The sequence below is a fragment of the Pseudorca crassidens genome, chromosome 7 (assembly GCF_039906515.1).
Source record: "Pseudorca crassidens isolate mPseCra1 chromosome 7, mPseCra1.hap1, whole genome shotgun sequence".
In the NCBI taxonomy this organism is placed as follows: Eukaryota; Metazoa; Chordata; class Mammalia; order Artiodactyla; family Delphinidae; genus Pseudorca; species Pseudorca crassidens.
The window spans coordinates 103,909,316-103,925,196 of NC_090302.1; the positions used below are offsets into that span (position 1 = coordinate 103,909,316).

The 15,881-nt window shown below is 43.7% G+C and overlaps 1 long non-coding RNA gene across 2 annotated transcripts; it reads left to right on the forward strand.

Annotated features, from left to right (window-relative positions):
* The first annotated feature begins 2,263 nt into the window (after nt 1-2,263).
* Nucleotides 2,264-15,881, forward strand: LOC137228150 (uncharacterized). 2 transcript variants are annotated; one of them, XR_010945159.1, is made up of 3 exons: nt 2,264-2,371; nt 9,850-10,002; nt 15,766-15,881. It is a non-coding gene; the product is annotated as an uncharacterized lncRNA (long non-coding RNA). The 2 variants fall into 2 exon arrangements; XR_010945158.1 differs by lacking the exon at nt 15,766-15,881 and adding an exon at nt 10,651-10,885.

Genomic DNA, 15,881 nt, shown 5'->3' on the forward strand with positions numbered 1-15,881 from the left:
TAAGGTGATGGGGAAGGGGGAGGTTGGGGGGTGGTCAGACAAAGCCTCTTGCTACATCTGTTGATCCTCCAATGTCTTCAGCTCAAAATAATTTTTATGCCACTGTGGATTACTTCACAGATGTTCTTCCAAATGTTAAAGGCAGTGCTGTTTGTAATAGTTCCCCAAACTTTAATCAATATATATGCCAAATGAACCTCTGCCCTCCTGACAAGAAGTCCCCAATTTTATATTTATTTATACCATATATATGTATATAATATATAAATTTGTCAGAACCTTATCTGTTTGTTAAACTTAGCCCACAAAAAGCTGAAGCTAAAAGCTCGAAAGATCTTTTGAGATCAGTTGTCGTTTGAGAGGAGCAGTGAAGTGAAAAAATTAGGAGCTGTATGTTGGTAGAAAATGTGATTTTGTACCTGAGGGGCACCTGTTGGGTGGCACAGAGGATTTCATTTTTGCTGTAGAGTCTAGAGCCCAGAAGAAATGAAGTTATAAGAACCTGCCCTCCTTGAGTGGGTGCTCACTGGTTCTCAGGTTCAGAGCATGTCTGAGGTGATTTTGGATGGGATGTTTATCGATTTCAGGGCATTTTTCAGGTGTTTTTTTTTTTTTTTTTTTTCGGTACGCGGGCCTCTCACTGTTGTGGCCTCTCCCGTTGCGGAGCACAGGCTCTGGACGCACAGGCTCAGCGGCCATGGCTCACGGGCCCAGCCGCTCCGCGGCATGTGGGATCTTCCCGGACCGGGGCACGAACCCGTGTCCCCTGCATCGGCAGGCGGACTCCCAACCACTGCGCCACCAGGGAAGCCCCTTCAGTGTTGTTTTGATTCTTAGAATTCTATGTGCTTCACTACTTTACTGCAAGTATTTGGAATAAGCCTCCTTTTTCTAAGGAGTTCTCCAGACAGGGTAAGAAATGTTCAAAGCCTTGCCATTCAAAGAGTGGTCCTGGACCAGCATCATGTGGGAGCTGTTTAGAAATGCAGACTCTCAGACCCCTTCCCTGACCTACTGCGTCAGAATCGGCATTGCAACAAGGTATTCCTATGCCCCTGAAAGCCTGGTGAGAAATGTGCGGTTCTGGGTCCCACCTCAATGAATCTCTCCTAAAGTCTGAGACGCCCCTGGCCTAGAAGTTTCAAGTTATTTTAAAAATTTCATGTGAAAATAAATAGGAAATTTCATATCCATGGAATGCCTATTATAACGGTGATTGCTTTCGGAGGAAAGTACTGGAAGAAACTTCCACATTATATCTTTGTTCGGCTTGAATTTTTTTTAGTATGTGCTCAGATTACCTTTACTATGTAAACATGTGTCTTTTCTGACTAATACATTCCTTAGACCACTGTAATTTACCAAGTACTTTCCTATACATGATTTCACAAATACTCTGAATATCCTTACCAAGAAGGCATACATTGAGATATTCCTATATTAGATGAAGATGTTGAACTATAGAAATAAAAGTCATGAAGAAGCACTGAAAATTAGAGCCAAAAGATAGGATCCAAGTGTTTAAAATATTTTTATTATGAAAAATTTCAAACAATACAAAATAAACAGAATATTATAATAGAACCTCATGTACCCATCACTCCCCACCCCCTACTCCATTAGTATGTACATAATTTTTTAAGGTAAAATGTACATACATTGAAATGCACAAATCTTATCAGGATCCTTTTTTTTCCCCTTAATTCCAGTCTCGTTTGCCAAAAAATCTGGCTCTATTGCCTCCCAGATGTAAATGCTATTGACGGATTTCCTGCTGTTTCCTACACTGTGTTGAATCATCCTTCCCTCGATTTAGGTTCGCTTGGAGAAGAGGAATGCCTTTGTTTTCAGTCGGAAAGCATATGGGGTACCAAGTCTGGCTGCTGCATTGTTACCCATTCACAAATGAAACCCCAGCATGCCTTCTTTAAATTGTCCTGTTGGCCAAGAGTCAAAAGCTTCCCTCCAAAATGGAAGCTCAAAGCCCCTTAGTGATGTTCCGTCCCCAGCCAGCCTTGCACCCCTCCCCTGAGCACTCACCACTCTCAGTGGGCTCTTGGAGCCACCATGAATACATTCAACAACACTCATTTATTCAGCCCTACTACGTGCCAGGCGCTGCCTATACTGGACCTCATCTCCAAGAGCCCCAAACTTGTAAGACTCCCATTGCCCTTTAACAGCTGGAAAAGAAAATATAAACGTGTCTTCCATCTCGTTGCAGGAGATGAGTCAGCAGAACAGGAAATTCTGCTTGCACAAGCCCTTCTGATCCCGTGGGCTGGGTGTGTGTTGTATCCAGCAAGGGCTGGGAAGGGAACCGGCTTCTCTCCTGGAAGCACTTTGAAAGGTGAACAATGCAAGCTGGCCGGTGAGTTTACATGTGTTGACACACACCTCGCCAATTAGAATGGTCCCAACATGTTTGGGGGAAAGCTCAGCGGCTTCCAAATAAGGAACAGGGCAAATAAGGAAGCTGGTTGTTGCCAAAGTCTAGGTGGCTTCAGAATGAAAGGTTGAAGGAGTTACCTCCCGTGAAACTCAAAAGGCACCTGAGTGGCAAGCCCAGCTTTCAGGATGTTTGAGGAGACAGCCATTTAAGGGGTTCAAGGAAGGCTCTCAAATGCCACAAAAGCTCTAGTGGTGCAATTATGCACACGTAGAGAATTACGGAAGGAAGAAGAGCTGTGGGCATCGGAAATGCCCGCCTGTCCAAGCCCCCTCTGGCCTGATCTCTAACAACAGAGCAAAGTCCACCGTGGGGACCCAGGCTGCAGCCTGGGTTCCACTCTTCACCAGCTGTGAGCCTGGGAATAAGTCATTTAATCTCTGCGGGCCCCAGTTTTCTCCTCTGCAGAAAGAAAGTTAAACACGATAAGCTCTTCCATTTCAAAATTACTGGAGCTCCTCTGCAAACGCAAATTGGTTTAGCATTAACCCTACTTTTTCCTTTCCTTTCACTACTTTTCCAATGAGATCACAAGGGAGAAATAGCTGAGTGGAGCTGTTAGCAAAACCAGGACTCTTTAAAATAGCTGTTCTGTGGGAACCAGGCACTGGGTGCCATGTCTGTGTGTGTGTGTGTGTGTCTGTGTGTGTGTGTGTGTACACATTTCTATTGGGTGGGGCTGTGGAGAAGGGGGGATGCATTCAGCCAGCTCTAAACGTTTCGGCTTTGCAGAAAAATAAATGCAGCCGAGATTGAGGAGTGAGATTTGCATATGAGGAGGAGGTCGAGGAGGAGTAACTGTGCTGAGATTCCAGCACTGAATTGAAAAAAGGATGAGGACGCAGTTAGAAGGGTAGGCCTCCCAGGAACGAAGCAGTAAGAATATGCCGTGGCTTTGAAATAGGGTGTAGCCAGAGCCGGTTAAACCCTACTCTTCCACTCGACTGGCCTTCCCCCTCACCCCGCCCGGCCCCATTCTAGATTCTTTCAAGGCTTGGCTCCTTCCCCCTCCTCCCCCACAGAGAAATGATATAGGAGCCAGGAGGAAGTGACACATTTTCCTGCTTGAATGGAGCAGGCCCCTGCAGCAGCCTCTCGGCAATCGTCAGCAGGCTTATCTCACACCGGCCATCGCCGGCGCCTGGTTCCTCAAACAATGCTTTCCTCTGGCTGAACCCTGGGTGATGTCTCCAATGCCTAGGAAAGCTGCATGCTTAGAGGTTCAGGGCACCCCGTGCATGGTTCACGTTCATTTCCAATGCAACTTCCAAGTCAATAATCCAGCACAGAGGGTTGTGCCTAGGGCTTTGTTAGACCAGTGACGGGAACCTCGGGAAATACAGGACCCTTGGGAGGTGGAATGGGAGAATCCCAAGGCTGGGAGTCCTGGAAAACCTGAATTTGCATGCCAGCTCTCTCGCTTAACAGCTGTGTGACTTTGGGAAAGTTTCTCAGCCTCTCTGAACCTCTGTATCTTCCTCTGTCAGAGGAGGGATGATTGGTAATAATAACTGCCTTGAAGGTTCCAATGAGGCTTTCATAAGGTAGCAGGTGTGATGTGCCCTGGGAGTATAATAGATATATAAATAAGTCCATTCCCCTTCCCCTCCCATCTTGGATTCCCTCCACCTACCAGTCCCACTCACACTATTTGTCTACCCCTCAATGGCACTTTTTGTCAGTACCTTACCAGTTTAGCAATTAATTTCACGCGGTTGTATTGTAGTTTAATCATACAGGCTTTAGTGACACCGAAAACTTAAATCAGCATTCCAGTCTTACATCTCATTAATAGCTCCCAAATGACTAACTGAATGCCATACTAACAGAATAATAAAACTGCATAAAAACAGAGGGTAACATTAAAAATCATCATGGGGGGGCTTTCCTGGTGGCGCAGTGGTTGAGAGTCCGCCTGCCGATGCAGGGGACACGCGTTCATGCCCCGGTCCGGGAAGATCCCACATGCCGAGGAGCGGCTGGGTCCATGAGCCATGGCCACTGAGCCTGCATGTCCGGAGCCTGTGCTCCGCAACGGGAGAGGCCACAACAGTGAAAGGCCCGCATATCGCAGAAAAAAAAAAAAAATCATCGTGGGCGTGAATGGCCTCTAGTCCTCCCTGTTTCCACTTGTTTTTGTCCTGCCTCATGTGTATCTCTACTATATAGAATTTATCTTATTGTGTTGTAATGATCTGTTTCCATACTTGTCTCTCACTAGACTAAAAGGTCCTTGAAGGCAGGGACAATGCCTCTTTTATCTTCATATTTCCAGAACTTAGCTTAAAAAAATACATGATGGGCAGGTGATAATTTAATGAATTACTTTGAACAAACAATTGAACTAGATTTGGTCCTATCCTGTCTGCTGATGTAGCCTCTGTACATGGAACAGTGCCTGGCACAAAGCAAACACTCCATAGGCACATGCTGAATAGCGGCCTGGGACCTTCCTGAGCTGCACATTCGTCATCTGTATAAGGCTGGTTCATCAGCATCCGTAGACTGAATTGGTGGGTCTCAAATCCTGGCTCTCCAATGGGTCATAGAAGAAATGCGACGGGATTTTAAAAGATAGAGATTCCTAGACTCCATTTCTGAATGATTCAGGAGGTCTCAGCTAGGACCTATAAATCTGTCGTTTAAAAATAAAAACAGAAAGAAAAGCTTTCCACATGATTCTGGTACAGAACGTGGGCCTCACTATACCCGGTATTTCTAACATTTCTCAGGTAGTATGATTTGATATATCATTTTGACTGTTTTCAAAAGACTACAGATCATCAGAGTGGTTTACCAGGCTGATATAATGTGATTATATAGAACTTGATGTAAACTAGTCGGCCTCAGGCAGACTAGTGATTTTGCACCCTTTAAACCAATGTATTTTTTTTTTTATATCATCTATTTAGCGGGGTTAAAGAGGAACTCATTTTTTTAAAAGAAATAATACATAGCGCACACCCCTTTATGTTCAAAATACTAGATTTATGAGATTTTTTTCCCCCTGAATTTCTGAACCAGACAGCTCCTTAGAAGGCAGAGAGCACAGTTTCCAATTTAAATAAAAATAAGTTGTTCCAGGTAAACAGCACAGCGTCATCCATTATTCAGACCACTGTCAGCTGGCTGCCTTCAAGGCTGGGGGAGGACCTGAATAACGTTGTACCTGGACCTTACATGCGTGTGCCACAAAATGCTAAAGGTACAAGGGAGAAGGGCTTTGTTTTTCTTCCAGGGCACACTCTTCTTTGGTGGTAGCGGGGCTGATTTACATTTCACCACTTCAGTGAAATAACTGGGTGCTCTAACTGGGTGGGATTGTTCAACTCTACTCTATTGATGGTTGAATACACCTTTTTTTTTTTTTTTGGCTGCACCGTAAGGCATGCAGGATCTTAGTTCCCCGACCAGGGATCAAACCCATGCCCTCCGCAATGGAAGCACAGATTTTTAACCACTGGACCGCCAGGGAAGTCCCCTGAATATACCTTTTAGATTGATGTCCTAGGTAGCCAGCTAGCTGGCGGGTCCATTAGTCCTCATCACATGTGAGACAGGCTCATCATATCACAAAAAGGTCCCTTCTACATCCCCACAAATATTTTTTCTCTCTCTCCCAGGTCAGTATTTTGGACTTCATCCATTATGTAATTGCAGGTGGGGAATGAGGAGTTCAGGGGCAGAGGAAGGAAGCAGGCTTATTTTGAACTTGATCAAATTCCCTCCCACTCAGTAGTCAGGGCATCCTCTCAGAAGCCAAGTAACTGGGTGGAAGAATCCAAGGAGACCTTCTGGAGATTCCGCATCTCTCAGCAGGTGGTCAAGAGAGAGTCAGAAACACGTGCACGTAGAAATGCAAAGCCTGGGGAATTCCCTGGCGGGCCAGTGGTTAGGACTCAGTGCTTTCACTGCTGGGGCTGGGTTTGATTTCTGGTGGGGGAACTAAGATCCCAGAAGCCACATGGTGCTGCCAAAGAAAAAAAAAAAAATGCAAAGCCTGTAAGCAGATACATAAACAAACATGGCGGTGACATCCAAGTGGGGATGGGACAACACAGGTACTGTGATCATCTGTTGACTTATACCAGTGTGTTTATAGCTACTCTTCATTTTTCTTTTCCATTTTGATGAAAAATCGTGCAGTTTTTACATTGTCACCGAACAACAAAAGACCTGTGACATTTCATAACACATAAGCTATTCAGTCAACTTTTGACAATTCTATTATGTTTCTGACACTTGGAGAAACACGTTCAACTCCTTTGGGAGGGTGCGGATGTCACATGTCTGCCTTTCCATATCCCTGTGCTTTGTTTGTGTCCTATGTGACTTCTGGTGGCAACACAGGCAGACAAGATCAGTAACATGGCTGCACAGTTTCCCCAGGATGTTCTGTTTGGTGACAGAGGAGAGCAAGTCCTCAGGGATACTGGCCTCCTAGAGGTCATTGGTAAAGCAAGTGCATGCCATTGAGTTGCAGAAGAAGGTTCAGGATTTCACAGTGAAATTCCGAATTGCAGAGCTTTGGCTGACCAAAAAAAGAATGCGACATGGATGAATATCATAGCATTTTCTATCAACGTTTAGGAGCTAGAGTGACATGATGGAGGTCACGGATAGTTTGCATTTGGCCCCAGAGTCGATTTCTCTAGAAGGACCTGAAGCTCACCCTGAAGGACATCCAAGTTCTTTCTCCTTCCAGGTCCAAAACTGTGAAGCACATCTCCAAGCACGACCTGGAGGCGGTAGCTCCCTGGGTAATCAGGAGGACCTGTATTTAGCGTGGAATCATTTATGGAGCGCCAGCAGATGGTGGTGGTATAAAATCACACGCTGATCATGACTATGCTCTCAGACTTTCTGCAGAGGAATTCAGTCTAGTGACAAAGAAGAGTGGGGATGACTGCCACATCAAACCAAAGCAGCCTGCTTGTCATCTTCAAGGTTTGCAGTAATCGGTCTGCCTTTCTTCAAAGGCATGTCTCTTAGGAGGCACTTAGGAGGAAGGTCATGTTCTCAGCAGCAACTGTAGAGTAGAAATTCTTGGTAAACAAATAGAAAAAGAGCGTATTTCACTGCCTTCAGTTCTCTCAACTACGGTGTTGTCATGCTAGTTGTATTATTGTCACCCTAAATCTCTAGCCTGGTAATAATGGTGATGAGGATAAAGTGAATGACTTGCTTTGCAGTAGTGAAAGCTTTTCAAAACATTTGTTAGTAGTCCAATCGGTCATTTCATTTCTGTGACACTTAGTTAAAGGTGGACCCTGGAGTCAGACAGCCTACATTTGAGTCTCAATTCTGCCACTTATTTGCTGAGAGATCTTGTTGAGCTACTTAGACTCTCTGCTTCCATTTTCTTACCTGTAAAAGGAGGATGGTGGTCCTTACCTCCTAGGGCTGTTGTGCAGCACAAATGAGTTAATGTATGTCAAGGGCTTAGATGGGTGTCTGGCACTGCTAGTAAGTGCAAGGTAAATATTTGCTGCTTCTGTTGCCTGTGTTATTCCCTCCTGAAAGCAATTCATTCACTTAGCACCAACAGCAAAACTGGCCATGCTGCTGCGTCACATGACACACCTGTGGGACAGAACAGGTGGCATTAACCCCATTTCATCAGAGTAGAGGACCTAATAAAAATACACCACAGGATATTGAATATGGTTCCCTGTGCTCTACATTAGGACGTTTTTGTTTATGCATTCTATATATAATAGTTTGCATCTACCAACCCCAAACTCCCAGTTCATCCCTCTCCCTCCCTACCTCCCTCATTCAATATCCTGTGATAAACCATATGGAAAAGAATATAAAGAAAGAATGTCGATATGTGTATAACTGAGTCACTTTGCTGTACAGCAGAAATTAATACAACATTGTAAATCAACTATACTTCAATAAAATAAAAAAAATTTTTAAATACATTACTTTATTGTGAGTGACACTTTTTTTTTTTTTTTTTTGAGGTACGCGGGCCTCTCACTGTTGCGGCCTCTCCCGTTGCGGAGCACAGGTTCCAGACGCGCAGGCTCAGCGGCCATGGCTCACGGGCCCAGCCGCTCCGCGGCATGTGGGATCTTCCCGGACCGGGGCACAAACCCGTGTCCCCTGCGTTGGCAGGTGGACTCTCAACCACTGCGCCACCAGGGAAGCCCTGAGTGACACTTTTTTTAACCAGGAGCACTGACTCCCAGGGACAATCCTTCAAGGACCAGTATTCAACCAATATAAGGATATTTGCTATCCCAAAGTAATCATCTCATATAATCTTTTTCTTTCCAATAAATAGTGGTTTTTAATATTTCAGGTCATGGTCTTCTTTAGAAATCTGATGAAAACTATGGGTCTTGTGCTCAGAACAATGCACATTCACATACGCAGAGACTATTTTGCATGCAGTATCATGGGGTTCACTGACCTCAAGTTAGGATTCTCCCATAGACATGGGAGGATTAGATAAAGAAAGTTCTGGAATGGATCTTCTTTCCAAAATTCTTTGAGGCCCGTCCCAATGGTGACTGTTTCAAATGCCGAATTCCAAGGCCACACCTTTATAAGATGAATCTCTGGATCCAGTTGTTTTCAGCGTAATTTTCAACTTCTCTTCTTGCAATGGTTCTCAGTCTTGACTATATGTTAGAATCCCAAGGGGAGTTTTAAACATCCCAAGGAGTGTCCAAATCCACGCCGCAGATCAATTAAATCAGAATTTCTGGAGGGTGGTAGCAAGGCATCAACAGTATTTAAAGTTCCCGGGTGATTTGGATGTTAAACCATGGTTGAGAAATACCATTCTACTGCCTCCCCATAATTAAGAGCATAATTCAGTTAATCTGGGCATTCCAGCCCCTCACAAACCCCTGTGTCTTCTGTGTCTTCCTGTGTGACTTTGTGTCTTTTCTGTGTGAGGTGTAACAACTTCCTCTTTAAGCTAATAATTGCCTTTCACCTCATGATATTTAGTATGTCACTAAGCAATGTATTGTTCAACCACCACTTAAGAAAGACTTCATCTGACTCAGAGCTTATAATGGGGAGAAAAAGAAGCAAAAGAAAACCAAAGCTGCCCTGGATTGTTAAACTCCATCCGATCTCATGAGCATGCTTTACCGAAAGCACAGAAGACAAAGAGGTGGGGGGGACCAAAAAAAATTTTTTAAAGCTGATTTTGAAGAAGTAGATGACTCAGTTAAATCTGCGTGAGTGAAGACGTCCAGAGACGAGGCAGAAACATATAAGGAGTGATGTTCCTTTCATCGTAGGAGGTGAAGAGTAAGGTGAAGACTGAGTAGGTGGGGTTGAGTAGGCAAAAAACAAAAGGTTTTTTCCTATAGTCATAATTTTAGAACTCAAAGAGACCACTGAGAGACTCAACTGCCGTTTCTTTCATTTTATAGATGAAAAAGCAATCCAAGTGGGTGATGTCCCTGCCTGAGGTCTCAGCTGTTAGTGGCAGGGTCAGGCACAGGACCCAGGTCTTCTGAATTCAGTGTTTTCTCATCTTCCATGATGCCAGGCTGACTGGGGCTCCTACGGCTGAGAGAGACCAGGTGAGTAGAGAAAGCTAATGTAACTCATTAATGAGGTGGCCATACACCTTATCAGCCAAACCTAGACACTTTTGAAAGAAAAAACAGCAACAAAAATAACAACAGCAGGCAAATCTGGACTTATTTCCCTCTAAAACCCATTTACCATTATCTGTTATTTAACATTATCTGTCACCATACTGATAATTCCACCATCAATGATCTTGTGTAGAGAGTGGCTATTAGTAGTTTTTCAATGCCCTTCAGCTCATCTGCCAGCTCTTCCCATTGAGAACACCAAATTGTCAATCAAAAGAAAAGCTGGCTGGTTCTAACTCTGGTTACTGCTCTTTTTCCATCTTTCATCTAGATCCTAGCATTCCAGTGGGGTAACACGTGGACTCTTGAGAGAACGGTTTCATGAACACACTTTCAGTGGTAGTAAGGTCTCAGATGTGTGTCCTGTATCTTGTACACCACTTCCTTCCTCGTGGGGTTTCCGATTATGAAACTTGCACTCTGTAGGAAGCTTCTCTGGGTTGACTTCTCTCCTTCCCAGAGATGCAGTGTTGCTTCCCAGTTGAGCACACTGGTTCCCTTACCCACCATAGGTTTCCTTTTTGGGAAGACGATGCTTTGATTTCTGCCGTCTTCTTTGCTTGTTAAAAGACAGACCCGGGACTTCCGTGGTGGCACAGTGGTTAAGAATCCGCCTGCCAATGCAGGGGACATGGGTTCGATCCCTGGTCCGGGAAGATCCCACATGCCGCAGAGCAACTAAGCCTGTGCGCCACAACTACTGAGCCTGCATGCCACAACTACTGAAGCCCACGTGCCTAGAGCCCATTCTCTGCAACAAGAGAAGCGACCGCAATGAGAAGCCCGCGCACCGCAACTAGAGAAAGCCCACGTGCAGCAACGAAGACCCAACGCAGCCAAAAATAAATAAATTAAATAAATAAATTCATTTAAAAAAAAAAAGACAGACCCGCCCTCTTTCCAAATTAGGCTCTGTGCGCTTAGGGCTGGATTTTTTTTTTCTGAATTTTTGAATTTTATTTAATTTATTTTTTTATACAGCAGGTTCTTATTAGTTACCCATTTAATACGTATTAGTGTATATATGTCAATCCCAATCTCCCAGTTCATCCCACCACCACCCTCCTCCCCCACCACCACCAAGGGCTGGATTTTAATATCTACCAAATCTTGGTCAGTGATATTAGTGGGACCTCCAGTCAGTTTTCCATAGGTGCAGCTCTTATGAGTTACCCTGTTACACTTTTATGCTTTGGGGACCTTCCAGGAACAGAGCGCCATCTCCTTATCTGAGAGGGATGCTGTTTCCAAATGGGCTAATTATATATCTCTCCTGCACCACCTGGGTTTTTCCCCAAGGGGTCGAATGTAGTTACCAGACTCTGAGATGTTTGGTAAGCCCTTTATGATCTCTCTGCATTGACATGGAGTGAACTCCTAGTATAAAACTCTTGAGATTGCCTTTTGGGTCTCCATTTCTCATCAAGATTGGGACCAGTTGGGAACAGGACTCAGTCAAGGCTACACAATCCCTTTAAAATATTTAGATCTCAGTTATCAATACTTCAACATCCACCCAACTGTTGCTGTCTCATCTTCAGATTTCCTAACATCGCATCTGGTTAATTCAATGATCTTAAATGAGTAGCTTACCAAGCACTGGGGCTCTTCAGTTAGTTTGCTGTTACTGTAGATTTTGCTAAATGGAAATAGCTTAAGCCCATTTATTCTTTTTTTTTTTTAATTTATTTTATTTATTTATTTTTGGCTGCATTGGGTCTTCGTTGCTGCCCGTGGGCTTTTCTCTAGTTGCGGTGAGCGGGGGCTGCTCTTCGCTGTGGTGCGCCGCCTTCCCACTGCAGTGGCCTCTCCTGTTGTGGAGCACGGGCCCCAATCGCCCGGGCTTCAGTAGTTGTGGCACATGGGCTCAGCAGTTGTGGCTCGCGGGCTCCAGAGCGCAGGCTCAGCAGTTGTGGCGCACGGGACTAGCCGCTCCGTGGCATGTGGGATCCTCCCAGACCAGGGCTCGAACCTGTGTCCTCTGCGTTGGCAGACAGATTCTTAACCACTGCGCCACCAGGGAAGTCCCAAGCCCATTTATTCTTTAGCTGTGGCACTGTCTTCCAACTTTGTTGGAGCTATTACTACCTTATCATGTTGTCTTGATTTTGATTAGCCTCCCTCTCCCGACACAAAGCAGTATTTCCCCCTAGATGAGTTGGTTGGGGCCATGAAACCTATAGTGATAAAAGAGGCTAAATTGTGGAGGCGGGTACTTGTGTTGGAGGTAAATCTTCATAGGTTGGAAAGGACTCTGGCAGGAGACATAGGTGGGGCACTCGATAGCATCCTCATGTGACCTTCCCAAGAACCATGTATTTTTCCTTCTGCAACATGGTGAGGATTGCGAAATTGCTGTGGTGGAGGAGGTTAGGTTCTGGAGGTGGGTACTTCAAATAGCATTTGCAGAGTGGTACCTCACCTAATTTCCCTTGCTGAAAGCAATTTTGAAGTTCATCTTTTGTCATAGCTTTATTGCCTTCCAAATTAAGAAGTTATTAAATTAACATTTTTATTGCAAAAAGCTACCAACACACCATGTCAGAGAGATTTTTGCAGGTCTATTAAGTGTAAGCTGGATTTGATTCATTAAGCTTTCAATTTTCTCTAAAGCCATCTTCAAGTGTTGGTGGAAGCATTCATAAGCATTTTGGAGGTGAGAGGAGAGTCTGTTCTAAAGATGAGGGGTACACTCATACCAGACTATTATTTTGGAGCTTCATAGGTGAGTTTACATGTTTTCCCCCCCAGGGAATTTTTACTCAGCCAGTTCTAGTTTGATTGTTTTTAAAATGTGTGTGTTTGAGGATGTATCTTCTGTTAAGTGCTCTGGGCCACAGTACGATACCAAGGAAAACACTAGAGAAACAAGCAGCTGGGTGGGATAACAGAATAAACATTAAATTGAGTGGATTGAGCCAAAAACTGGCTCTCAGCTCCCAGCCTCTCCACTAACCAGCTGGGTGACCTCAAGCAAGCTACCAGCATTTAATAACAAATGCCTTAATCTCTTAGAACCCCGATGTGAACTCATCTATCTTATGAACATCTTTGAGATAATATGCATGACAAAGCAAATATACTATCCAAATGCAGGATATTATTGTTGATTTTGTTGTCATGACTAATAATATGAGATCTGAAACCTGAATTGTGGTAAAAACTGAAAAGAGCAGGGCTTTGGCTCACTCAAAAATGCACAAGGCGAACACAGGAAGACCTGCAAAGGCATCTCTTTCCCTGTACCTTTCGGGGGCTTTCAGCGCTTGAAGCAGACTCAGTGTTGGACCAGTGTATGAATTCAGGAGTGCTATTGTTAAGGTAGGACATTGGGAAGTACATGTCAATATCAAAGGCTATTTTCTGGATGGTTACCTGACAAACTGTTGCTGAAGGGCCTAGAAGCAACTTGGACTGAACTTGGATATGGTTGAATAGGATCTAGTAATCAATATTAGAGGACCCCCCGGTTCTTGAATGTATCAGACCCAATAGCTTATCTAAATAGTGTGAAACTGATGAATAGGAGGTCTATTCATCCTACATCAAAGATCTAGGATTGGGGGTTGAATGTTCCATGACTAAGAATGTGCGTAAGTAAGGAAATGTGTTTAAGTAAGAAATCAGAGAAGTGCTGTTTCATCAGTGTTGTCAATGAGTCCAGTGGAACAATGAAGGACAGTGCCAAATCTCCCACCAGGGGCTTGGAAGAACTATTAGCGCTAAAGAATGTCTTGTGACTTAACTACAGAATAAACTGAGCTAGATATGAGTAGGGAGGGGATAATGGCAAGATACAATAAACCTAGTATAATGGATGTCCAAACTGAGGTTGAAGCACAGAAACAATAACTTAAATAAGTCCTAAAGTACATTATCAAACATTGGAGCAGAGCTGTGGACTGACTTCTGGGGGGAAATTATGGAAGCAGTATTAACTGGCAGTAGGGTTAGAAATGAATAAGTAACAGGTTCTAGCATATCCAAATCGATCTTTACTGCAACTCAAAAGCAACATTTATTTGTAAGCATTGATTTCTTTTGCTGTTGTTCGGTCAATCTTCATTCGTGACCACACATGTTCCAACATCACTATTTTGCCATCTTAGTAGAAAAAAGGTTCACATCCAATGTACAGGCATGTTTTAGTAAACATCCTAAAATTGAATTTTTTTTCAGCTGCACCAAGTGGCTTGTGGGATCTTAGTTCCCCGACCAGGGATCGAACCTGGGGCCCAGCAGTGAGAGCACAGAGTCCTAACCACTGGACTGCCAGGGAACTCCTTTAAAATTGAAATTTTAAAATAAAATGTTCAGACTTATCATGGAGATGAGGGTCATCATAACTGGAACATGTCAATGGGAGGAAACACTTTAGGGTAAAAATATGCTGATTAGGAAGGAAAGCAGAGTACAGCTGTAGGACAGAGATTTACTTATAGGGGAGAGTCACTGCCCAATGCATAGGCAATGATGTGCTGGTAAATGTTTAACAACTTTTTCCGGCTTTCTGATGTGGGATGGGAGGGGCCCTGATTTCTAGCATTTGCTTATTTCTGAGGTACAAATACTCCCATCGTGACCAGTTCCCACCACACAGTTACAATAGGTGTAAATAACCCCAAGAACCTAGTAAATAGTAAAATGTAGTAAAATAATTAAGAAGTGATGAGATTCGAGTATTTATTACCTTTGTTTATAACATACATGATCTAATTGTATGTTTACATAATTTAATTTCTAATAATGTGTGTTTTTTGACAACCAGCTCACAAAATTCCTAAAAAATTTAACAATCAGCTCTTAAGAGCCAGTACAATCTGGTTCCAGCAACCACAGTCTATGAGTGAAAGAACATCTTTAGAAAAAAAAAAAAAAAAAAAAGCATCTTTAGGGAAAGATTTAAAAATTTTTTAAAAATAAAAAGGAAAGAAAAAAAATGGAATTGCATATTTTCTTTATTTATAAGAAAATATGGAGAAATGTGGGTTTAGATTCTTCTTCATTTAAATTAATACTTCAGGGCTTTCCTGGTGGCGCAGTGGTTGGGAGTCCGCCTGCCGATGCAGGGGACGCGGCTTTGTGCCCCGGTCCGGGAAGATCCCATGTGCCACGGAGTGGCTGGGCCCGTGAGCCATGGCCGCTGGGCCTGCGCGTCCGGAGCCTGTGCTCCGCAACGGGAGAGGCCACGGCAGTGAGAGGCTCGCGTACCGCAAAATAAATAAAATAAAATAAAATAAATTAATACTTCACTATCGAATGATTATACTCAAATAACGCTGGCTAATGGATCAGTCTCTTGTCCCCTACGTTTGGGGAAGTGCTTCACGTTAGATCTCATCTGCTGCACATTCACAATGTACAGGTGACCCCTGAAAAACACAGGTTTGAACTGCGCAGCTCCACTTACAAGCAGGTTTTTTTCAATAGTAAATACTACAGTACAACACAATCTGTGATTTGTCGAATCTGTGGCTGGGAATCTCGGATTGGAGGAGTCGCAAATGCGGAGGGCCAACTACAAGTTACAAGCAGATTTTCAACTGTTCAGAGAGTGGGTGCCCCTCACCCCAGTGTTGTGCTAGGGTCAACTGTATATTTAAAAAATCACACAGTAAAGAACCCATTTACACCTCGTGTTCCCCAACATTTTTGACCATAGAATCCTTTTTTTTCCCCCCACAGAATACTTAATATCTTGTGGAAAATAGATTGAAGAACACTGCTTTGTGGGTGTGCTGTAAGTAGACTGCCCCTTAAAATTTCCTGTTAATAATTTCCATCAGACACCTTATAGCATG